General features: G+C 41.2%; 1 pseudogene; it reads right to left on the reverse strand.

Moving 5' to 3' along the window:
• Nucleotides 1-19372: 19372 nt before the first annotated feature.
• Nucleotides 19373-25839, reverse strand: LOC148845105 (wall-associated receptor kinase 2-like; annotated as a pseudogene).
• Nucleotides 25840-26053: the final 214 nt, after the last annotated feature.

The raw sequence follows: 26053 nt of genomic DNA on the forward strand, positions 1-26053 counted from the left end.
TAGGAACAGTGTTCGGGTTAATTGGCCCCCAGTGGCACGTGTTTTTTCAGTGGCCACCTTATCTCATCGGCCACATCAGCACCACATTAACACCGCAGCCTAATTTATTTCTTCAATTAGGATGCCAAGCGCGATCAAGACAAGAGATCATTGTACGGATGATGACAATTCTATTGGAGATTAGGACTTACCTTGAATACCGCGGCGAATAACCTCATCCTGACAACCCCGGAAGCCTCATCCAATCAGGATAATGATCTTCAGCTATAATAAGGTACCTCCCGCTCAAAGTAAGGGATCAAACTTTTGACTTCCATACCATTACTCTGCTTGGACCAGCACCATTCTCTAACTGCTTGGCCCGATCACCCACTATTCTTGACTGACTTGAGAATTGGAGTATCTACCCGACGATAACTCCTCAAGCATCTGATTACCTTCTTTGTTTCAGATCTTGGGCGTGTCTTCGTCCTTCCACCTCGGCTCCGCCCAGTTGGAAGGATTATCTAATTACCTCGGATCAAGCAGCATCAGATTGGCACCGTCTGTGGGAATCGCACAAAAAGATATTCCGAACTCTCTCTCCATGCAATCAAGAAAGATGCCAAGAAGCACATCTGACTGCTCAACAGGCCGATCCCCATCTCAAGGATCCCGCTCTCACCATAGTCCTCCACATCGCGACGTTCAACAACCCCAATAGCAAACTGCGACCAACCCTGCCCAATTCCAGGCGATGCAAGAAATGATCGATCAAATCTTGGCAATGATGCTGACACTGGGTCCGGTACATCAACCTCCTCAGGTCATCCCCCCTGCACCGACGCTTACTGTGGATGTTCCTCACCCCGAGGACCCCAAAAAGCGTCAGGCGAACAAGGGCGAGGCGCGGTTTGACCAAGAAAGCAGACATCAAGAAGATCGGGCTCCTTGACCCGATCCGGTGAACGTTATGACCGCAACCGAACACACCAATCTACCCGAATTCTGATGAAAGAGAGGCTCGGTGGACGACGAACGCAACAACAACCAATCTCCATCACAGAATCCAATTCGGTCAAAGATCGCCAGCACCACCCAAGAAAGAAAGGGTCACACTCGCTGCAGCCCCGAACATCAGGGATGTAGAGATCAGAGAACTCCAGCAATGCCTGATTGAGTTGGAGTGCAGCCAAGCTCAAAGGAGCGCAGCCCCTCCCATGATCCAACCCATAGAGCCGAACAGCTAGCCCACCAAGGAGTCAGCCTTCACATAGGACATTGGGGGCGAACTCCCCCCAGCTAGATGGTGAGCACTGCAGTTTAAGAGGTACGACGGATCCATGGACCCTACTAACCACATCGAAGCCTTCAAAGCCCAGATGAAGCTTTACGGCTCGTCCGAAGGCTTGATGTGCAAAGCATTCATGGAGACTCTTAAAGGAGTAGCTGGAGAAATAGTTCTATCCATGGACCCCACTCCTCCCTTTCCTTGCACTCTATCCCCTCCTAGGTGCAGTTGGAGAGCCAGTTCCTGGCATAGTTCACGGCCAGTAAAAAGCACTGGAAAACCTCGGCAAGTCTCATGCTAGTGTGGCAAAGGAAGGGAGAGTCCCTCAGAGAATACCTCGCCAAGTTCAACGGTGAAGCCTACAGGTTCGGTCATTGAAATAGTCAATGGCTGTCACAGCCATCCAGCACAATCTACACCCCTCGTCGTTCAACTTTTCAATCTCCAAGAATCCTCCTCAGACTATAGTCACGTTGATGAATCGTGCCCAAAAATACATCAACACCGAAGAAGCGCAAGCGTGGTAGAGGAGTGAGGAGGAGCAACCTAGTAGAAAGATGAGAGATCCCAACAACCACAAGGCCAAAAGGGCAGATAGGGACAGCAAAAGACAAGACCACTAGTCAGATGGAAGATCGAAGTCACCGAGCCGACCTACAAAAATTCCGCGCTACTGAACACACCGCAGTCTAAGATTATGTTGCAGATTCATGACTGCAACTATGTTAGATGACCCGAGAAGATGAAGTCCTAGAGCAACAAGAGGAAACGGGACAATATTACGAGTTCCACTGGGACCACGGCCACAACACAAACAACTACTATGATCTGCGCCACCACACTGAGGACTTGATCAAGTGCAAGTACCTCGGGGGGTTCATTGACAACAAGGACAAGAAGGCAAAAGAAGAACCGTGCCCGACTGCTAGGCCTCTATCCTGAGCTCCTCCATCCAAGGTCATCGCAATAATGTCATGAGAGATGGCTGCTAAAGGGGAGAGCAGCTCGGGCCATAAAGCGTATCTGTGGTTGCTCGAGGTTGACGATAGGGAGCAGAAAAGAAAGCGAGGGAACCGATCACCTTCACAGAGGACGACCTCCGAGGTGTTCAGACTGGTGTGTCCGGAAGCGCGTTGTTAATCACTCTGAAACACCAGTTTAAACATTTATAAATTTTCCATTTCTCACAAAAAAATATAAATGTAGTAATTGGATGAGAACGGGTCATCTCCACAGGGAAGCAAGGGAAAAATAATCATGTACTTAGATCCAGGAGAAGAGAACGCAAGTGGGAGTTTCAAAAATAAAAAAATTAATTAATTAAAAAATAGAATTCATTAAAACCAAATTCGAACTGTACTCAGAATAACAAATGCATCAAAATAAATAAATAACACAAACTACTAAATTAAAGAAACAAAAAAATGTCTGACAATCTTGTCAGAGGTAGTAGTTTTCGGATTTCTCCTTCCACCCTCGAACTTCTCGAGATAGGTCTTTCGTCTTACTTGGCCGAATTTCAGATCTACAGAAAATAAATAAAACACAAATTAAATCTAATAAAAATAAATTTACAGGAAGGAAAAAATAACTAGAAATTAAAGAACATAAAATAATTCTAAAATTGAAGAAAATATGGTTGGGATTCAAATCCAGAGGTGGCAGTAGTGGTGTTGGCGAACTGCAAGTAGGAACCCCTCCTCTTGCTTGGGCATCCTCCTCTTCCTCTACCCTTGAATTTCTCAAGATTAGTCTTCCTTCTTGCCTGGGTGAATTGACCAACCCCTTCTACAGGGCCTCTAGGACCCTTTTTATAGAGAAGGGTGGAACACAACTGGAAATAGGGAGAAAGATGGGGGATGGAAGCTAGGATTTAGCAAAGTTAGGGACGCCCTAGGGTTTCTAATAGATGGCTAAGATGGTTTTGGAGTGATCCTAGGGCTGAGAATGGAAGGAAATGGCACCCAATATTATGTAGGGCTGAGATTTGGACACCCAGAAATGGAGGGTGTAGATTAGAACATCTAGGGTTAAGATTAAAAGAATAGGTGGTGCCCTAAATTGAATGGTTGGGATATATTTTGGAGGGAGTGGTTGAGTTTTAATGCTAGGAAGCTAAATGGTAAGGATTATCAGAATAGGTGGCACCCTAGGGTTTAAAAGCTATAAAGGAGAGCCCTAAAATGAGTGGTTGAGATTAAAAGAGGTGGAGGGTGGAGATTAAACACCTAAGGGCGGCTAGGGTTTGCTAAGAGTGAAAAGATTAGGTTAAAAAGGCTCCCTATGGTTTGCTAAGGAGAGGGGAGCATGGTAATACAATAGGATTAGCGCCAACTGGGTTTAGCAGATAGGAGGCGCCCTCCTATTCTCAGTTCATTACAAAAACACCCCTCTCTCAGCTAGTCTTCACACCAGCTTCCCAAAAACTGCACTTCAACATAGAAAACTTCTCAGTTTTCTACATAATTTGCACATAGACCCTTAGTGGTCACATAATTGATTTTAATTGGGAAAATGGTACACTTTGACTATTTTATGGTCAAAAATACCCCTGAATTGATGCCTTTTAGGCATCAAAATGCAGGGTTATCACAAACCCGCGCTAGGAGAAGAAAAGATTGAACCGAACTGGAAAGGATCTTATAGTGTAACCAAAGCGCTTGGGCCTGGTACTTACAGACTAGAAGACCTTGACGGAAGGCCTGTACCAAGGAGTTGGAATACTGGAAATCTGATAATGTACTATCAATGAATCTACACCAATAAAGAGAGCCTTTCTACAATTAGTTGCACAATACACACTGCACACACAGCATAACACATACTACACAGTACACTCCACGCGATGAGCACTGCCTAGTCGACCCCTAACGGTTAGACCATCCGTGTACCGACTCGGCCAACCCACAATGGCCAGAGCCTGCAATGCATAGCCATGCGCTAGCTCAGCAGTGCATAGCCAACCAAGCAATCCGACTCGCCTTGTAATGGCCAGAGCTAGAGCGGGGAAGAACACTCCCGCCATCAAAGGCCGGAGGGCGGTCACCAAACTCCGCACACTTTGCTAATGAACCGTCATATCAGAGTTAGCTAATGAATGGCCAACCCATGAAGAGCATGAAGATCCTTAAGACCAGATCCAAACTGAGCATCCCCAAACAATGAGAGCTCGAAAGCATCTCGGCTAGCGAAAGCTGAGGACTGAAGACCTCGACCAAGAGAAGGCCAAAGCTCATGACTAAGTTCGATAAGATAAAGGATAATTACAAGTGTTTTTCCATTAATTTTGAAAATAATTACAAGTATAAAATCTCGATGCCAACACCCGATTTTTGTTCGGTCCGCCACTTGAACCTTCAATTCAGCCCCAAAGCTCCCAAATTCACTAATAAACCTGACTGATACCTATCTGATGGCCTTGATTAACCACCAATTACACCTCAACTACTAGATCAGATACAACCGTCAGACCCAATACCTCCCAAGACACCTACTCATAAAATTCCAGCTCAAAATTCCTCTGTTCACCCATTCATCAAGCGAAGAATCCATTCCGATGCCTCTCGTTAACATAAGACTCAGAACCCAGATCCCCTTCACCTTAACACATCTGAACCAATCAAACCATGCCATTAAGCTCTAGACATGTCAAAACACCTACTCATAAAATTTTACCCCCAAATTCTCCCACTCACCCTTCTATCAAACCAAGATTTCGTTCTGAAACATGTCATTGACCCAAATTCCTATGATCTTAACCCTATAAGATTGATCAGACCTCATCGTCAGATTCCAGACACCCCCAAATATCCATCTATGAAAACTCAACCCAAAATACCTTTGTTTACCCTTCAACCACACCAAGATTCCATTTCAAGGTCCTAGATTGACCAGATTACAAATCTGCCCCATTCAGGCCCAGTTAGCTCAATCTAATCTTACCAATCACCTTAGACTATCCAAAATTCCTACATTGTGAAATTTCATCCAAAGCAAACCTTGTTTGCCCCTCGATCATACAAAGATTCTGTTTGAGACCCTAGATTAACCGAATCAAGCCCTTTCCAGATCTTCCCAATCTGGGACCATTTGGCCCAATCTTATCCCACCAATCAACTCAAAATGTCCAAAAACCCCAATCTATGAAATTTCATCCAAGAATACCCTCATTTACCCTTCAATCTAAAAAGATTTCATTTCGGCCAGTCTCACTGACCCCAACACGTACGACCCTACTATGCAGTCAAACCCATCTCAACCCACCTTTTTTTGGCCCAAAAATCCCCACCATTGAACCAGAAGACCCAATTTGATCCTCCTAGACCTGGTTTGTTACATTTTTTCAAAATTATGAAAATACCCCTAAAAACCGCAAAATTACAAAACTGTTATTACTACTATTATAAATACAGCCCTAAGTTTTCAATTTTGGGGCATCGACTATTCACCTCCCCCTTCCTCTCGACAGAGTGGCGGTGAACCAGTGATGACAACTAACATCCGAGCTCCTCTCCCTCCCCACCTCTCTCTCCCTTCTTCTTCTTCTTCTCTATTCCACTAGCAGCGGCGACATTCTTCAGTACTTCCCTCACATTTCTTTCTCTCCGCCATTCTCCCATTAAAGATTTGTTGTTCACCTCCCCTAACCTTGCAACACCCAAATTGTGGCTACAATAGTCCCCTCCACCACTTCTCTCTTGCCATTGTCATTGATTGGACCTTCCTCTCTCGTCATTGCAATAAGTTGCAACGGCGTGTTTGAACCCAGCCAACAACAACTCAGCATTCACAAATTATGTCAACTAGAATGACTTACTTGCATAACCGAATGAACCAAGAATGTGCAGTCTGATGTAGTTAATCTTAAGCATTTCCCATATATCTCTTAACAACCCAACAGCATTCAATGTTCTAAAGCTACATCTAGGTAATAACCTTACCTCACACTTAAGGGATTGACATCTTATAGATCGGGAAGACAAAATGATGCCTGAAGGGATTGACATGCTTTCATATCTTATCCTTGTGAGTGCGAGAACATTCGTGCTTTCCGATATCTGAAGGGAATGACATGCTTCCTCAACACATCCAGCTAACTAATCGAGTCCAAATGTAAGGGTTCTAATAGAAAAGGGGTGGGGTTTCCAATCCTTTTGTTCAAGGCCTTGCATCCAAATTGATTTGGTCTGAAAGTGAAGAGGAGTGTTATTCATATCCTTCTCGGTTGCCAAAGAGAATAAATTCTCAGCTCAAATTTGACTCCAAATTTTGTATACAGAACGAATAAGGATTTCGCGTTCACACTGACTAGAGAGAGGGGTGCCTAACCCCTTCCCTCTCTCTCTCTCAACTTACCTAGATTAGCCCTATCCTGGCCAATTGATATGGACTTATTAATTTTGAAATTTTATGAAATTTGAATCTAAAAGGCCCATCACACCGAGTTATGTATTTTGATGGGTGGCAACTTCATATATCATCCATGAAGTGAACAACCGGTAAAGGTATTTGTTCGACGTTCACACTCAGCATACCGAGCGGAATACATAGCAAAAAAAAAAGGGAACAAACACCAACAAGGCAGGGTAAGAAGAAAACATCAGAAGGGCAAAACAAAGTCAAATCAACAATAGTAGCAGCGGACAACCACCTCAGTCTGCGGCCTCCTCAAGCACCTTGGGCATGTCAACGGTGGCAGTGTTATCCTCAGCAGGGGTATCGGGATCATAAGGGCTCAAGCCCTACACGACCTCGTCTCCTAGGAGCGTGCGACGAAGTCATCCATCTCGTTCTAGTATTCCATTGAAGCCTTGAACTTGGTAATGGCTTCCTCCCTTGTCCGGGTCGCCCTTTCATCGGCCTCTCTCCGTAGCTTCTCCCGCATCTCCTTCTTCTCGGTGATGCGCCCCTTCAACTTGTGGACAGTTTCAAACCGCTCATCTATGTCGCGCTTCAGCTCGGTATTCTCATCCTTAGTGTGACCGACTGTGCACCCGCAACCTCAAGCTTGGCCAACGAGCCTTCATGTGTTCAACCTCGGCTTGACTAGACTCATAGAGGTGCTGCCGCCGCATTGACTGAAGACAACCGATCATTGTGATTGCCGAGCAAGCATTATGCAAAGAGAAATGAAGTATCGACACACCAATATTAACCGACCAAAGCAGAATAACCAACACAAGCAAGGACTTACTGACACGGCTTGAAGCATGAACACACACTCTAGGGCACCACTTGTAGACTCCGCCACCTCCCGCCTCATGGCCAGCATCAAAATGCCGCAGAGAAGCTGCTCAGCAATGTCCTCCATCCCTAGTCCATCCACGGTTTGGACGTTCCACTGCGGCACGTGCACGGCCGAACTATTATCGACATTCACCACGTGCCCCTTCATCCGAGATTTGTGATGTTCATAGTAGACCAAATGAAAGACTACCATGTCAGTGGGCCTCACTCGTCTAGGTGCGGGACAATTATTGGTCCTCAGTTTGGCTACGTGCAATCCTCAAATATATGTCTACGTTGCGATCATTTGGGTGCAATTGGATGAAGTGTTCAATTAAATTCCTAGGGTTTATGATGATTCATAAGGAAGCCATCTTAGAAAAGCCTTTTCCTCGAACTATCAAAGATGTACAGCGTCTCATAGGTCATCAGATCGCTATTCTCAATATGTACATGTCATTGTTTGCATTATGAAGCCTATCCTTTTTCAAAGTCCTTAACTAGGCAAAGAACTTCTAATGAATCAAAGAATATGAACAAGTCTTTCAGTAGCTAAAACAATATATATGCTCGCCTCTTTTGTTAACTAAATTGATCCTTAGTAACAAATTATCATTGTATCTTTCAATTGGAGGCAAGGTGCTCAACTCTGTTCTCATTAAAAAAGAAGACGACATACAAAATCCTAAATATTACACCGACAAGGTATTTTAAGGCATCGAGAGCAAATACCCAAACTTGGAGATAATAACTCCGACCCTTGTGACCTTGGCAAGCAAGTTTTGACCTTGGCATTCCATTAAAGCCCAAGTATTAGCCAAGTCAATTGCAGAGTACACCTAGCCTATGATCATTTATGACCCAGCCCCACCTGGTTAGGGCATCGCACCCAGCCATGATCATCCTCTAGTCTAACAACAATCCAAGTTTCACCCCAATTGTTGATGAACCGGCAATTGAGATTGTCGTATGCCCATCATTTAGAAAGCACCGGAACAAATCCAAAAGAAAAAAAAAGCAAGGCAAACAACACTCGACCTTTAATAATGGTTCCAATAGGAGCTAATAATGTTAGCTCATGTCTACTTGTAGGACAAAAGTATGGATCCATCTTATGCCTACTGACTATTGCCCTTTTAAGCAAGAGAAAAACCGAGTAATATTTTATATATAAAATAAAGAAATTTTAAGTAGCTATTATAATAATTTAACATTTTCGTCATTTGGAAAGATGAAAGTTTATAGAAATCTTTATTCCAAATGAGTGTTAAGGGGTAATTGTCACCGATCCCATAATATAGGGGTCTTTATAATTGACCCTTTCAATTTTATTTGCCAAGTGTAGAAATCAGCAACTTGGGAAGACCTCTGGTACATTAGTTTCATTTTCCTCTATACTTCCCTTGGTTTATCCTATCAAGCATCCATTGATGAATTCATCTTAGGGGAGGAAACAGGAAAGTAAGGCCGAGTCTGTTGTATAAAAGACATTTCACACTGAATTATTTGAAATGTGAATCGTTGAAAATTAAAAAACGTATTTATTGATGTAATATTACATTATAGGTCGATGTAAAATCTCATCATAAGTGATATTTTTTTACATTAATTTACAATATAAAGTTCCACTTCATCCAAATATATACCAACAAATCTGAACCGAGGTGGAGTATTTATACTATAAACAAACACCGACAATACTAAATCGATAATAAGATTTTACACCGATGAGGTTTTACAATACAAACAAACGCACCCTAAATTAGACGATAGCAAAAATTTCTCTCCTTGAATGAAGTCTTGCAAGGCCAATCGGTGGTAGGCCAGTTGATACGCTCCCAGGTTTGTGGATATGTGGGGATCAAATCCAGTTGTGTCACAACACTGTATCACTGATCCACATCTAAAGCTGACACTTTTGTAGTTTTGTTTATAAGCATACATCTTTGGAAAACCAAATTTCCTCTTGCAGACTTTGAGCACTCTACCCAAAGAGTTTCGTGTAACTTTATTGCGACTCTTTTAGAACTCCAAATTATAGAAAATTGATAAAATACAATATAGAAATAAAAAATATAAGAGAAACAGAAATTACAGAAAAATAAAAATGAAATTGAAAAATATAAGAAAAATACAGAAAATTGCAAACAAAAAGTAAAAGAGTAAAATATAAAAATAAAAATAAAAAATACAAAAAAACATAGAACTTAGATAAACACTTTCATAATTTTATATTTCTTGATGGGATAAGAGCAAAGTGCTGGAATATATAAAGTTTTAAGGTGGGGCTTTGTTGCAAATTAAAAATTTGCGTGCGTTCAAAAAGTACAATGTCTTAAGTCTTTTCTTATCCTTTAGTAAATCACAATCTCTATTTCTAACATAAAAAAAAAAAAATTGTGAACCACACAAATAACAATCTATCACACCAAACTTGTTTATTTGAGCTAAACTTAGTTTGCAAGGAGTACATAAACAAATATTACGATGCAAATGCCTATAAAATAATACAAAACGCAGCGCAATAACAGCTTAAAGGAATAATAAAGAATTGATGTACTTCCCATCGTTTGTTGGTTTCTACACTCGCCAAGTTGCTAGTGGCATAATCAGATAGCGTCACACCTTTACATTAATAAATGAGTATGACGACGACTTTCAGTTGATTTATTTTTGGGGTTTTTATATATAGTTAACTAAACTTCACCTCTAGAATTCATAGCAAAATCGTAACAACAATCTGTCACACCAAACCTGTTCATGTCAGCTTAAAGGAATAATAGAGCGCAATAACAGTTGTTTTCTGAGTTTTTATTTTGCAAAATAAGTGTTGACGTACTTCCGAAGTTCCGATTCTTTGTTGGTTTCTACACTCGCCAACTTGCTATTCACATGATCACATAGCGTCACACACTCACACCTTTACATTAAATGAGATTGATTACGACTTTCAGTCAATTTATTTTTGGCCATACGATTATATAAACTTCGTCAATGGAATTTGAGATAAAGTCTTTGATGAGGGATAATTTGGCAACTTCAATTAAGTGATAACAAGTGGAGCGATTGAATAATATAGTGATACTTCATCACAACCTAGAATCTTAGTCATCTCGGACACTTTGGAACATTCAGCTAGACTGATTTAAGTAACTCACTACATTTACCAACCGAGGCACACAATTCACTATATCTCCTCGGGATCACGGTATACAAGTTTTATCAGCTTACTCGGAATCTATATTCGAGTGCGAAGCTAACTCCAAGTTAGACAGGCCAATGATCTCACACACGTATCGTGAGGCTCACAGTAGGTTTCCTATATAAAGGCTTTATCTCCGGCCTCACAAAGTAAGTGAGATTTAGTTCTTGCATTCTCTTACTTTCAAACTCTCGACTCTCTCAAATCTCCATCACTAATTTAAGCATCAAAGTGCCCACACCAGGTAAAAGTACCCCGGAACACTCTGATTGTTTTGTCTTGCAACTCAACTAGGCGGCTTCACTAGCCCTACGTCTGAGCTGTCCTTCAACAGAAAACGTTTAGATCACGCATCATCAATTGGCGTTGTCTATGAAAACACGCAACAAAAGTCGTATTCTCACTTCCTTGCTACTTTTACTACTTCAATGGCATCATTAAGTAACAACTAACCTGCCAATAACAACAACAACAACAACCACATCACAGGGGGGCAAGACTAGCCCGAAGCACACCCTAAAGTTCCTTCTGTGATCATTGGGCAATTCACACTACCCTTGACTCTACTTGGCATAACAACAATGCCAAACTAGTCCTTCCCTCTACACCAAGTGAACGCACGTCTTCCTCCAGTTGAGCCATCAATGGTTACTACTGGGATCGACATGCATCAATTAAACGAATTGGTGCAATATGTCTGTGGCATGAACCTGCAGATGCGAACATGGAGGAAAGATTTGCCGCCTTGATGCAGCAACAACCTCACCATCAGCAACAACAATAACAGAACCAGCAACTCGGTAACCAACAACCCAACCACCAAAACTAGGACTAGGTTCTAGACCCTCGTCATGCTGACGATTGGAACCAAGTCCCGATAGAAGAGCATAGCCTTGCTACAGCACAAATCGGGGCACGAAGGCAATAGCTTGATCGAGTCGTCGGGGAGAAGGCGTTGCCAATGTGCACATCACAACATCGGAGAAGCCACCTAGGCCTTCCCTCTGCAAAAAGTGAACACACCTCTTCCTCTAGTTGAGCCATCAGTGGTTCATGCTAGGATCGAAGTGCATTAGTTCAACAAATTGGTACAGTATGTCTATGGCATGATCATGTAGATGCGGACGTGGAGGAAAGATTTGCTGCCCTAATGCAGTAATAGCCACACCTGCAACAACCTTAGTAGCAGCAACAACAACAACAGAACCAGTAGCCCAGTAACCAATAGCCTAGCCACCAAAACTAGGACCAGGTTCTTGACCCTCGTCATGCTGACGATCAGAACCAGGTCTTAGTCGAAGAGCATAGCCGAGCTACAACACAAATCGGGGCACAAAGGTAACATCTTCACCGAGGCGTTGAGGAGAAGGCGTCGCCAACGTGCACATTACAACATTGGGAAAAGCCACCTCACTCCCACCAACAACGGGGACACAAATATGAAATGAGAGGTGAGCCATGTTGCTGCTTGTCCAGTAGCATAGCTGGTTACCTGCACTTGAGATCCCCACTTGCACTTGAGATCCTTATGGCCCCACAGCCTAAGGACTTTAAAGCCTTGAGCCTAGAGTCTTACGGTAACACTACAAACCTGGTCAACCACATAGATAGTTTCCAAGCCTTGATGTAGCTTCACAAGAAAATGATGTGAGCCTGTGTATGGCCTTCCCAACGAACTTTTGGGTATAGCTCGGATGTGGTACTCGAGACTGATCAGGGGCTCAATCAAAAGCTAGAACCAGTTCGCGGATCTTTTCACGATGCACTTCACCACTAGCAAAAGGTGTCTGAAGTCAACAACTTGCCTATTGAACGTGGTCCAATGACCAGACAAGAAGCTTCGAGACTACATCAAGAGGTCCAACTTGGAGCACTTCCAAATTCCAAACCTTGACTCGGTAGTCCAGCTCACTGCAATGGTCAATGGCGTCCACCACTTCGACTTGCGTTGGGAAATTGAGTTGAACCCTCCATCTTCCATGGAGGAGTTCCTCCACTAGGCCGACAAGTTCACCAAGGCGGAGGAGGTGATGGGATCCCAATTAGAGCTGACCAAGAAGAGGAAGCGAGTTGAAGAAGTGGGAAGCAGCAAGCAGTGGCGCAAGAGTAAGTCACTAAAGAGAAGAAGTCGATCACCCCACAACAGGAGAAGTAGGTTGCCAAGAAGGAGAAGCAGGTCCCCCCATAGGAGTTCCAAATAAAGTAGTAGGTCGCCATGAAGGAGAAGCAGGTCCCCCCACCGGAGTTCCAAATTGGGCTAGCATTTAAGAACCCCTCCAGTCCAGAACCGGAGTTACACAACCCTCAATCCCAAAAGAGGATAAATTTTGATGCAAATAAAAACGGCATAGTATATGAGATGGCCTCCCAGGATGAAGGCGACCCCACCAACAGGAACACGAATAAGTACTATCACTTCCATTGTGATATAGGCCACGACACTGAAAACTGTAGAAACCGTAAGGACAAGATCGAGGAGTTGATTTGTCGTAGTTACCTGAAGTGGTTCATCAAATGTGACAACCGGAGCTGACGCAGATCCATTATCCACACGACGATGCCCTCATTGTCAAAATGATAATTAATGACTTCGAAGTAAAGCGAATTCTGATCGACTCTAAAAGTTTAGTCGACATCCTTTTTCTAGACACCTTTGAGAAGATGAAGCTTGAGAGGAAGGATCTACATCTAGCTGGCGTCTTACTCATTTGGCTTCAACGGAGACATGATGAGGCCTCTAGGGCGGATTAAAGTGCTAGTCATAGCATGTTTGGAGCCGAATTCAGTCTATTTTGAGCATAACTTCCTGGAGATCACGACTCCGTCCCCTTACAATGCCATCCTAGGTCAGCCTATCCTGCATGCTATGGAGTAGGTAGTACGAGGCAACCAGCTGGAATCGCACAAGTGCTACGTGGTGTCGCTAAATGGAAAGGGAAAACTAGCAGAAGATGTCAACCTGGAGCTGCTTCCTGAGAACACCGATGAACGAGCCCATTCAATGGAGGACACTGTCTTGGTCCTAGTCTTAGACACCAAGCCCGAGAAGATGGTCCAGATCGAAGCTCGCCTTGTAGAACCACTTCGGTCACAACTGGTAAGTTTCTTAGTAATTTAGATGCTTTGGTATGGTCGGTAGTAGAAATGCCCAACATAGACCCCTTTGTCATTACTCATAGACTTAATGTGGACCCTATAGTTAGACCAATCAGGCAGACGAAGAGGAACCTCTCCCAAGAGAGGTTGAGGATAGTTGACGAGGAGATCGGAAGCTTCTCGCAGTAGACTTTGTTAGAGAGGTCTAGTGTCCGAGTTGGGTAGTCAACCCAATGCTTGTGAAAAAAGCAAATGATAAGTAGTGCATATGCATCAACTACACCGACCATAATAGAGTTTGCCTAAAGGATAATTATTTGCTCCCGGTAAGTATGACCTCGGGGTACGAGTTGATAAGTTTCATGGACGCTTACTCTGGCTATAATCAGATCCAAATGAACCTGAAAGACCAAGAAAAGATTGGCTTTGTAACTGAACTGGGCTTGTGTTGTTATAAAGTAATGCCCTTCTTATTGAAAAACGTTGGAGCAACTTTCCATCAACTTGTAAATAAAATTTTTTCACCATTAATTGACACTAAAATCGAAGCCTATGTTGATGACATGGTCATGAAGACCCAATTTTCAAATTCTTTAATTTCTTATTTAAATTCTATTTTTGAAATTCTAAGAAATTTTAACATGAAGCTCAACCCGAACAAGTGTGTCTTCAGGTCATATCGGGCAAATTCCATGGCTATATAATGCACCGACGTGGCATGGAAGCCAACTTGTATAAAATCCAAGCAATCCTAGATATGAGACCACCTTGGTCAATTAAGGATGTACAAAAATTAACAGGTTGGATAACCACCCTAAACCAATTTATGTCTAAGTTGGCTGGGCAATGTCTCCCATTCTTTAAGGCCATAAAGAAAAATGAAGACTTTGTGTGGAATAAGGAGTTCCAACTCGCATTTGACGAGCTTAAAAGGTACTTCAGTTCACCTCCACTACAGACCAGACCATAACCCGAAGACGAGCTAAAACTCTACCTCTCGGCGAGTGACGATTAGCTCGGTACTAATTAGAGAAGTAGACAGGGTTTAGCGACCCATCTACTATATAAATAAAGTGTTGAATGCAGCTGAGACTAGGTAGCCCAACATTGAGAAGTCGGCCTTTAGTTTTGGCAGCTCGGAAGTTGCACCCTTACTTCCAATCCCATACTGTCGTAGTCCTAACTAACCAACCTTTGAGGCATGTTCTTTAGAAGCCCGAGGTTTCGGGAAGGTTAATGAAGTGGGTCATCGAGCTGAGTGAATATGATATCCGGTTTGAGCTACGCCCAACAATTGAAGCACAGGTCCTGGCCAACTTTGTCGCCAAGTGCATGTTCAGCACGCCGACCCTTGGAGTGGCTAAGCATGCTATCACATCGGAGGCATCAACCAGTGTGGCACCTATCCCGGCCTTGGGAGTCCCGGCCTGGAACGATGAGCCCTAGATCCTCTATGTCGACGACTCGTCTAATCAATGTGAAAGCAGAGTTAGGTTGTTGCTTTACAGGCCAAGCAAGGTGAAGTTGGAGTATGCCCTCTAGTTTGAATTTGAAGCATCAAACAACGAGGCAAAGTATGAGGCACTGATAGTCGGGCTGACTTTGGCAAAGGAGGTCAGTGCAAAACACATTGTGGTATGCAACGATTCTCAACTGGTGGTAAACCAGGTGAGTGGGCAGTATGAGGCCTGGGAGCCTGCCATGTCGGCCTATTTGGCCAAGGTGTGAGAAATCTTGCCCAACTTTCACTCTTGGTATATTCAATAAATACTGAGGATTGAGAACACAGAGGCCGATGCTCTTTCAAAGCTAGCCAGTGCAACAAAAATCACAAGGAGAATGGTCTATGTTGAAGACCTACCATGGCCAAGTATAGAGAGGGTGGTAGAAGAGGTCGCTCCTATTTTGGTAGTAGAATCGAGCTGGATGAATTCACTCATTGAATATCTATGTCACAAGACCCTACCAACAAACTGCAATGCAACTCGGAGGGTAGAGCGGAAGTCAGCTCGCTACATCATCATTGGGGAGTAGTTGTACCACAGGTCTTTCATGCTCTCCTACTATTACTAGACTACGATGAAATTGGACACACTCAAACTCGTTCAGACATGTTATAACTGCTAGAGGCATGCTAACATGCCACATCAACCTACCGCTGACCTGAAGTACCTAACCATCCTATGGTCATTCACTCAATGGGGGATAGACATCCTCGGTCCCTTCCCACCTACGACCGGGCAGAGAAGGTTCTTGGTCACCATAGTTGACTACTTCACAAAGTGGGTGGAAGTTGAGCCACTGGTGTAAATCACAACCTAGAATGTACAAAACTTCTTCTAAAGGAACATAGTGTGCAGGTTCGGACTCCTAAAGGTGCTGATATCGGACAACGGGAAGCAGTTCGAGAATATCAAGTTTCAAAATTGGTATGCCGAGATGGGGATCCAGCAAAACTTCACCTCAGTAGCTCATCCCCAAGCAAACAAATAGGCCTAGGTAATGGATAGGGAAATCCTCTACAAACATAAATCTCGGCTTTCTTGAGCTAAGGGTTTGTGGGTAGACGAGCTGCCCAACATTCTTTGGGTCTACCAGACTATGATCAAAATGGCAACCGGAGAAACCCCCTTTAATTTGACATACGGAACGGAGGCAATCATCCTTGCTGAGATCGAGTTGCCCACCTTATGGTTTGAGGCGTATGACGAGGAGGACAACGACGACAAGCTACAGGCGAACCTTGACTTAGTGGAAGAAGTCCAAGACCTGGCCTATATTTGGACCGTGACCTACTAGTTACAAGTAGTTCAATACTATAATGCCCGAGTCAAGAAATGCCACTTTCGAGTTAGCAGCCTAGTACTTCAGAAAGTTTTGGTACCTGAGCTCGATGTAGGTAAGTTAGGACTGAACTAGGAAGGTCTCTACAAAGTACTAAGGGTGATCGGTGAAGGAATGTACGAGATCGAGATATTGGAGGGGACACAGGTCCCCTGTGCTTGGAATGTGGATAACTTAAGGAGGAACTACCTTTGAGCTCAAGAGTTCAGCGTCTGCAATGCCACTAACATTGCAAAATTTCACTAAGTATAAAAGACCACCCACCTCGGCAACCTGGTCGAGCCGATCTGCATTATGGGGGCACATTGACTAAACTACATCTTAAAGGGTATGGTAAGTCACTTTTACCATAAAGGTCCCTTATGCCGACCTGGCAATGATGTTGGCAGTTTGATATGCCTAGTTGCTCTAGCACCTAGGCACCTCGGGTTAATCCCATACTTAGTATATTTTTTGTTTAGGTTCGAAAGAAGAAAGAGACGAGGTGTGCAAAAAGTTTACTTCATTGAGCTTAAGTGATTGCATCGTCATAAAAAAAAGAGGAAAATTTCTTAGGCTGAGATCGGAGGCTTGGCACATTACGCATTTATAGGGGGTCCAAGAAAATAGGCAAAAAGGACTCAGACATTCTAGGGATCCTCATTCCCATCTCCAACCACGACGGCAGCTTCTCCTTCGGTAGCATCCACACCGACTTCGACCTCAGCTTCCTCACTTACCCCATCTTCTTCATCCTTGGAATTGGGCTCCAGATTGACCTGATCTGACATTTCATTGGTATAGGCCAAGGACTTGATGAGTGAGAGGTCGAGCTCAGGGTACATCGCTGACCTCACCAACATTTGGCAAAGTTTAATGCCTTGACAAAAAGCACTAGTTTCGAACTCTTCCCTCTCTTGTAAGAAGTCTGGGGAGACTTTGAACTCTTCGATGGCTCGGACCTTGGAAGCTTGGATCTTGTCGAGAAATTGGGCCTTGCGTTCAGCGGGGTGATCATCCTTCTCCTGCAACTCCTACAGCTCATTCCACCCGAGACTGATACTCGCCTGCCGCTGCCTTGTCAATTTTAGCCCTCACCAAATATCACTTAGATTGCTTGACAAGGGAGTGGACCATGGTGTTCATCTACAAAGGAAAACAGAAGCTAAGTATAAAAACACAATTCAAGAATAGCACAATGAGGAAGCTGGAAACTTGCCATCATGAGGAAGTGCATAGCTTTGTCGCCGAGCTCACTAGACTACATGTTAGAAAGGTTGGAAACCTCTTTGGGGAAGATGGCCTCCTTGGTTTTGATTAAGGCAGTCCTAAAGTCCATGATGGTCCGCCTCTCTTCAGGAGCTTCCTTAGATGTTTGGGCCTTGGGTTGCAGAGGGCGTGCCTCGAATGTCAGGGCCACCTCAGTCTCTTGTGAGGGCCTCTCTGCCTGATCTTCCCCGAGCTAAGCGTGTATTTAGCTTTGTATCGTAGACTTTAAGTATTACTAGCAGGTGGGTAAGACCTATGTGCATTGTTTGTTAATTGTTACTACTTGCAAAATTGGACATTAAAAAATCATATAATAACATTAAATATTTATTACTTTCTCGTGATTACTAGTAAATTATTGAAATGCATCGGCACACTAGATTTGTCTTGAAACACGAGATTAAACTTTTATTGTTATTGTTTGACCGTTGAATGGGATTTGAAACCATTAGACGTTAGATAAGTTGATGGGTAGTAGAATTGGGAGAAATATTAAAAAATAAGCATCTGTTTGGCAAATCTTTTTGAGAATATCTTCTTGTACCTTTAACGATCAAAAGATGCATTGAGCTTTTGACATAAGATCTGAATAACCCGAAGACTATTTAGTAGATATGCATCTTTCCATGTAATGGTTATATATATATATATATATATATATATATATAAGAACTAGCCATCTTATCAATCACATTCAAGTGTAATAATTAGTATTTACGTGTCTTTCAATATATTTTATGCCTGATAAAATTGTCTAAAACATTATATATATATATATATATATATATATATACTATCCATCTTATCAATCACATTCAAGTATAATAATTAGTATTTATGTGTCTTTCAATATATTTTATGCCTGATAAAATTGTCTAAAACATTGGATAAAGTATTTATGTGTTTTAATTATTAGAAAAAAGTTTCTTGAAAAATACCATTGAAATAGGTGTATCGACAAATATGATACAAATATACAATATGCCCTATAGGAGGGTATATAGATGATAGATTGAGCAATAACTTGAGAAGTGAAATTAAAAGCCAAGAGGGTGTCCAATGGCCAAACCTCGTGACCAAGTTTATTTAATTAGGAATATATAGTGACTAGCCTGGATGATGCTTTCTTCATTAAAATTTCATGATTGACATCTACAAAGCACAAAACTACTTCAATACATTTAAAACTTAGAGTGAAAGAATTCTTTGGACAGCTAAGTTTGTTTTTACTAAGGCAAATGTTGTTGAATAGTATATCTCACTATAGAGAGATTGGTTGAAGTCATTGGATTTTAAGTGTTTTTGGGCCCATGTATATAAATATATAATGCCATTCTATTAGCTTCCATCTTGATTCAGGGATTAGACTAGACGATATAAAGCCCTCTTTAGTAAAATCAATGAACCAAGAGCATAAGATGAATACAATACTACCTTTACCAAAGAAGAAAGATGAATACAGGATGGACTACGATTGAATTGATATATTAATTTAACAACAATGGTTGTTCATCTAGTGGGGACCTGAAAGTGTTTTCTGAACTTCTGACCCTAGTCGAAGTTGAACTAGTATCCCACAGGCTTGATGTTTCACTTATGTAGCATTCCACCTCTTCCTCTGTTTTTTGAAAAACAAAATTCTTTTCACACATCCTCAATCCCTCAAGTTCCACTACAACTTCTTTCATTGTAGGCCTTTCCTTCCCATTCAAGTGCAAGCATCTCTTCGTAAGGTTGGCAACTTTTTTGAGCTCATCTTTTTGACCCTCTTGTACAATTTGAGGATCAATAATCTCAAAAAGACGATTTTCTTGTATTGAACAAATAAAATGTGTGATTAAGTTCCTCCCTTCTTGCGGTCTAGTTGAAGAAATTGGTTTTTCACTGGTAAGCAGTTCCACAAGAACTACCCCAAAACTATAAACATCACTCTTCTCTGTAAACTGACTTGATTGAAAGTACTCTGGGTCTAGATAACCCAAGGTCCCTTGTACCGCTGTGGTTATAGGAGTCTTATCAATTGCAATTGACCTTGAAGTCCCAAAATCGGATACTTTTGCTCTATATTTATCATCTAAAAGAATGTTTGATGACTTGATGTCTCTATGATAGATTGGTATGGATGCTGCTGAATGCAAATAGGCAATTGCTCCCGCAACCTCTGTTGCAATTCTTAAGCGATGATCCCATGAGAATGAGAAGTCTTCATTCTGATTGTGGATATTATTGAAAAGGGTTCCACCGGATATGAACTCATATACTAACAAAGGTATTTCAGCCTCTAAACAGCATCCTAACAATTTAACCACATTCCTATGATTAATTTGGGAAAGTAAGACAACCTCATTAATGAATTGTTCTAATTGACTTTCATCTAATAATTTCGACTTCTTGATTGCCACAATTCTTCCATCGGAGAGCATACCTTTATATACTGTGCCTTGGCCCCCTTGACCAAGAATACAGTTCTCATTATAGTGGTCTGTGGCAATTTCTAACTCTTTTGCTGTAAAAATTTTTACTTTCTCAACATTGCCTTCCTCTGCCAAGATTTGTTGTTGTAATAACAAACCACCATTTCTTTTGAAGAAATTTTCTTTGAGTTTCTTGATCCGTCTTTTCTTTAAAACTTGGTACAACCAATAACCACCAACAAGGAGTAAAGTTACACTTAAACCAACACCTGCATAACCATTGAAATTTTAAATTTTACAATTAACATAAAATTAATACCAAATGGAAACTACGAATATTGTAGAACATAATTACCAAAATAAAATCTCTAACCACCAAATATGCTATATATATATATATATATGGACAACAATTTTTGGCCGTTTTTTTTTTTTGTTTTTAAAATTTTAAATTTTTTTTTGTCAGAACAATCGGTCTATTTGATCCGAATGATCGGACCGTTCAAGCCGAGAACCGATCCCCATTTAACTCAATAAATCGTAAGACATGGAAAAGAATTTTAAACTAAAACAACGAAATTATTATCCTTTTTTTTTGATAGAAAGAATAAAATAATATAATAGAAAAACATTTAAAAAAAACTGACACCCTCAAGCGGAGAAGCCTATAGTCCACTCCATGGGGAAAGCCAACCCTCCCTCAAAAGATCACATAGCGACACTCTACCACATCCTTGTTGAAATAGAGTAACGTAAGTCGCCACTGACCCAATAAATAAAAAGGAAAAAGAAAAAACAAAACCATCCATTTAACTTCTGCTTCGACTTCTTATCTTGGGATAACGTGAGGAAATAAAAAGATAATGTTGATGCAAGAGATTATAAAATTAGACATCCTTTCTCTTTCAAATAGAGAACTCATTTTTACCATGCAGAAGTAACAGTTGCTGACCACATAGTGATGTAAAAGCTCATAGGATATATGCATAAATTGGACCTTCAAATAATCATCGCCCACTGTTTAATGGAACTAGGTTGCCCAAACTATCACACTCAACTGCGTTTTGATTATGGTAACTTGAAGATGCATGAAGCAAACACTGGGTCTCCTCAAGATTACTTTCATCCCATGGATGTTTGTTCAGTCTCTTCAATCTCTCAAGCTCCATTGCCACCTCCTTCATTGTAGGCCTTTTATCCCCTTTCAATCTTAAACATCTTTTTGCAAGCTTAGTGATTTCTTGGAGTTGATCCGTACTAGCCTCTTGCACCACTCGAGCTTCCAAAATCTCATAAACATTCTCCTCTTTCATGGAAGTAGTGAAATAGGTAGCTAAATTTCTTTCTTGTTCAGGTCTGTCAAATGAAAGTACCTTTCTCCCAGTTATGTTGTTCACCAAGTAATTGAAGAGTTCGATCATCGACCAAAAGGGTATAAATTCTTTCCTTCTCTTTCCTTAGAGAGAGAGAAATGGAAGGAAGGAAAAAAATTCTTTCCTTGCCTTTGAAAAAAAAAAAAAAAACAATGGAAAACTCTCTTTTATATAGGTTATTAATTGGATCAATGAAATCCAGACCATCAATTTAGAAGGTACCTTCGTATTGTTGACCCTTGCGGCTACCTTATATCCCACCCCCAGTGGCCTGTCAAGATAAGCAATCTACGAGGTTATATGTTTCCGAAAGGGAGTAGGATAAGGATATCTGGCCTGATCCAGGGGATTCTCATATGCAGGGCAACATAGGCTAAAGAAAAGCGACTCATGACTCCAAATTAAGGCCTCGTTTGGTTCGTGGGAATAGGGGTCTGGAATCGGAACTGGAATAGCCCTTTCCAATTCCAACTGTTTGGTTGGGCGGAATCGAAACCCCATTTTCATTCCTGTTGGAATGGTATTTCCTTATTTGAGGGAATGGCCATTCCCTGCCTCTGATTTGGGAATGAAATCTCATTCCTACTGATTTTAATTCCCATTCTCATTCCTATTTGAACCAAATAGACTATGGGAATGGATCATTCCAGTTCTGATTCTAGAGAATTCTGATTCCAATTCCAACTACGAACCAAAGGGACTCTAAGTTCTTAACCGATGCTATATAGTCACCAAGTAGACTAGTAGTCTCACAACCCAAACCAGTTTAATAGGGCAGCTCACTCTCTGGCCCAAATAATTAAATTCTTGGACTCAGTATATGGAGTGGAGCAGGGCCCCAGCTTGTATTGAACAATATGTAAACTCCTTTTGTTAGTTTATAGCTTTACTTTATTTATCAAAAAAAAAAAAAAAAAAACAAACAAACAAACGTAAACGTTCTATTTTGATGTACATAGGGGCGGAGCCAGGGAGGCCCAGGGGAGCCATGGCCGCCTGTGGTCCAAAAATCCCCCATTAGTAATACAATTTTCATGTAAATTTTTCCCCTCCCCCCTCTCCAACCAAATGGTTGGCTCCCTTATAGGCCCATTTATATTTATTCCTTCCTACCTTCCTAATCCACTTTAGGTTTTGGCCCACTTATGAAAATTCCATGGCTCCACCCTTGGATGTACAGTAATTAGAAGGCCAAACCAACGGTTGAACTTGGCTTCTTAATCAGCCGGTCTCACACCTAAAACTGCAAAACCCCAGATTTTTTTTTATAAACTTTCGGGATGGGCCTGGGCCTGTGCCAATCCTTTAGTTAGTAACTCTAGGATGGATCATTAGCTAGTTGTTGAATGTTAAGGGATCTTATCATCATCACCATTTGAGCTTTGTGACATATGGTATAAATCCTATCCAATTTTTCTATTTCGTAATGTTCAGTGCCATATCCATTATTTACTAGTTTCTCTTTAAATAGCCATATCCAATGTTAAATCGAGGATGCTTAAATAATTTCTCATTAGTTCCAGCAAGTCCTTTGTTCAAAGTATTAATATGCACAACACACAAATTCTGTATTGTACAATTCAAAGAGACAATAATCTATTATTTACTAGTTTTGTGGTCTCAGAATTTTATAATAAACATGCTAAGAAGGGTTCTAAAAGTTAAACACCCCCCACCCCCACCAAAAAAAAAAATTATAGTTAGCATTTCTGTGAGTTTGAAAACCAATAACTATCAACCATTTGCTTTTCTACCACACTCATTTTTTTAGATATATTTCTTTTTGATTGTTCAATACTCTCATCCACTGAACATAGTTGGCCTTACAACAATTCTATAGAATTTTCCTTCTATCTAAAGTGGTATTTTCCTATCACATAAGACCCTAGTTGCACATCTCCATTTTTCCTTCTAGCTAAAGTGGTATTTGCCTATCACATAAGACCTTAGATGCACATGTCCATTTTGTCCATCCTACTCTAATTCTATGACTTACATCCTTTTGAATCTATCCTTTGTTATCAATTATTGAGCCAAGGTGACAAAAACAGTCACATTGAATTAAGTCTAAGTCTTGTATCATAAATGTAGCTTTCTCTATACTCTTGTTATTGAATTTACATTGCATATATTCAATTTCAATCCTACTTATTTTGAAACCTTTTGTCTCTAATGTAATTGTTTATGAACCTAAGTTTACATTTGATCCTTCCTTAATTTCACCAGTTAATACCATATTATCAACGAACATAAGGCATCCCGACACCTCTTAAACATCATTAGAGAATGACCCCATACTAAGTACGTGGCTAGTATTCTGATATGTTGTACTCATATATTATGATAAATTTTATTTGACACCTATTTTCTATGTTGTAATTTAGGTTAATATTTTGTTTGATATTTTTTGATAAATAAATTTGTTATTAATTTAAGAGATTAAATCAAGTTTTATTTCTAAATAATAACCCACTTTATGAATCTTATATTATTTGAAATGAGTTTTCTTTTGTTTTTCATTTTAGTGGAGATAACTACCAGTAACTCTTTCTGAGAATGCAAATAACTACATCTTGAAGCTCATGCTTCTTTTTGAATGAATAGACACGTGTCTGAGGAAGGAAGCTTTTGATTGTAAGTGATCATAATAATTTGTTTTAATCTGTAGAGCTCTAGAGATGAAACACTATGAAGCTATAGTGGTGGCATTCTATGATGGACTTCAAATTGCACGCCATATGCAATTTTTGAATATCATTCTTGAAGAAGATGCAACTTGCATATGACTTCCTTGATGCAACTTGCATAAGTTTGATTGCTCGTTAGTTCTGTGCCATGCCAAGCTAATTTCTTCATGCTATATATACATGGTCACCCTCTTCCTTCTTTTTCAAAATCTACAAATGTATCAGACTTACTAACCTAGAATGTTGAATGAAATTGCCTAGGGGCTCTCTTTTCAAAAGAAAATTTACCAACCATTTTATACCTTATCATACCAACCATTTTATACTTATGGTTAGTTGTAGAACCAGAGATTGCTTCAGTGGATGCACCGGTACGATGCAAGTCGTCCTTCCGTCTCCCTCCAAACCAGGTGGGCAGGAGCAGTTGTAACTCCCAGGCGTATTTGTGCAAATCCCTTTACAGTTGTTACTAGCTCCATCGGCGCATTCATTTATATCTGCATCTCATTAATTATCCAAATTGACTCAGTTAGCTAAACTCTGAAGTACAAGAAGTATATTTACTTTTATGTGCCGATCGAATAGTGAAGAGGAAGGAGATTATGTACGTACCTTTGCATCCGTCTTGGAGGTAAGGATTGCCTTGGTAACCTGGGGAACATTTGCAAAGATATCCGAGACCGTTGGGGGAGTCATAACATTCGCTGTTCTTTCCACATGCATAAGATGGGTCGTTTCTTGAAGCATTCTCACACGTATAGTTTTCTATTGCCCAGTCGAGGATGACTGGAACCATTTTTTCATTTCTACCGTAGAAATCCAAATAGCCCAAGAGATCGGGTACTGAGAAGTTGTACCAGTCGGAGTCAACCATGAAAGAGTAGCTGCATGGGTTGAAATCCTCGACATGTGTGTGGTTTTCGAAGCTATAGATGGTTACCTTGAACCTTTTAAACCCCTTTGGTATGGAAGTCTGGCAACAGCCTATCCCTGAACATTACCCATTGATTGGGCTCTGTTGGTCGTTGCAAACCATGGAACATCCACTTTTGAAGTTGCGACCCTTGGAGCCATTTATGTAAGCATATGTGTCGCAGCCGAGAACAGTGAATCTGTTGTGGGTGTCGGAGAAACTATAGGGTCTACTCATCAGATCAAGCGACGGAAGTGACCAGTCTACGTTCTCCGAATTATTGTAGCAATCATAACCTATATAGGTTTTGACGCGCAAACTGCCTAATGATGAGATTTCTAAAACATCAACGTTTCCATTCTTCCCTAAGAACAGCTTCAGAGGGTTGAAACTGTGGTTGCAAGTTACTTCATACAAATATCTGTAGCAATTTTGGTCATCAACCATCCCGAACGGGTAGGGAACGGTGACGTTCACACATTTCTCCTGGCACCCTGGCTTTGTCATTGATTCAGTTGGCGATGCATATATTGCCGTTGGCACAAGGATTTGAAGAAGCAGCAGCATGTTAATAAGAGCCATAGTAGTAAGCCTCAGGTTCATTTGATTTGCTGATCATTCCCTTCCTTATTAATAAGTGAGAAACTTACTGCTAACGCTGGCGGTTTAATTTTCTTTCACTCTCGTGAATTTGTGTTGATTTACCTTATATTAACAGGACATGACAAATAGTAGAAATGTGAATAAACTCAGACAGGAATAAAACTATAAAAGTCAAGTC

Source organism: Nelumbo lutea, chromosome 7, assembly GCF_056320005.1.
Source record: "Nelumbo lutea isolate HS-2025 chromosome 7, American lotus-T2T, whole genome shotgun sequence".
Taxonomy (NCBI): domain Eukaryota; kingdom Viridiplantae; phylum Streptophyta; class Magnoliopsida; order Proteales; family Nelumbonaceae; genus Nelumbo; species Nelumbo lutea.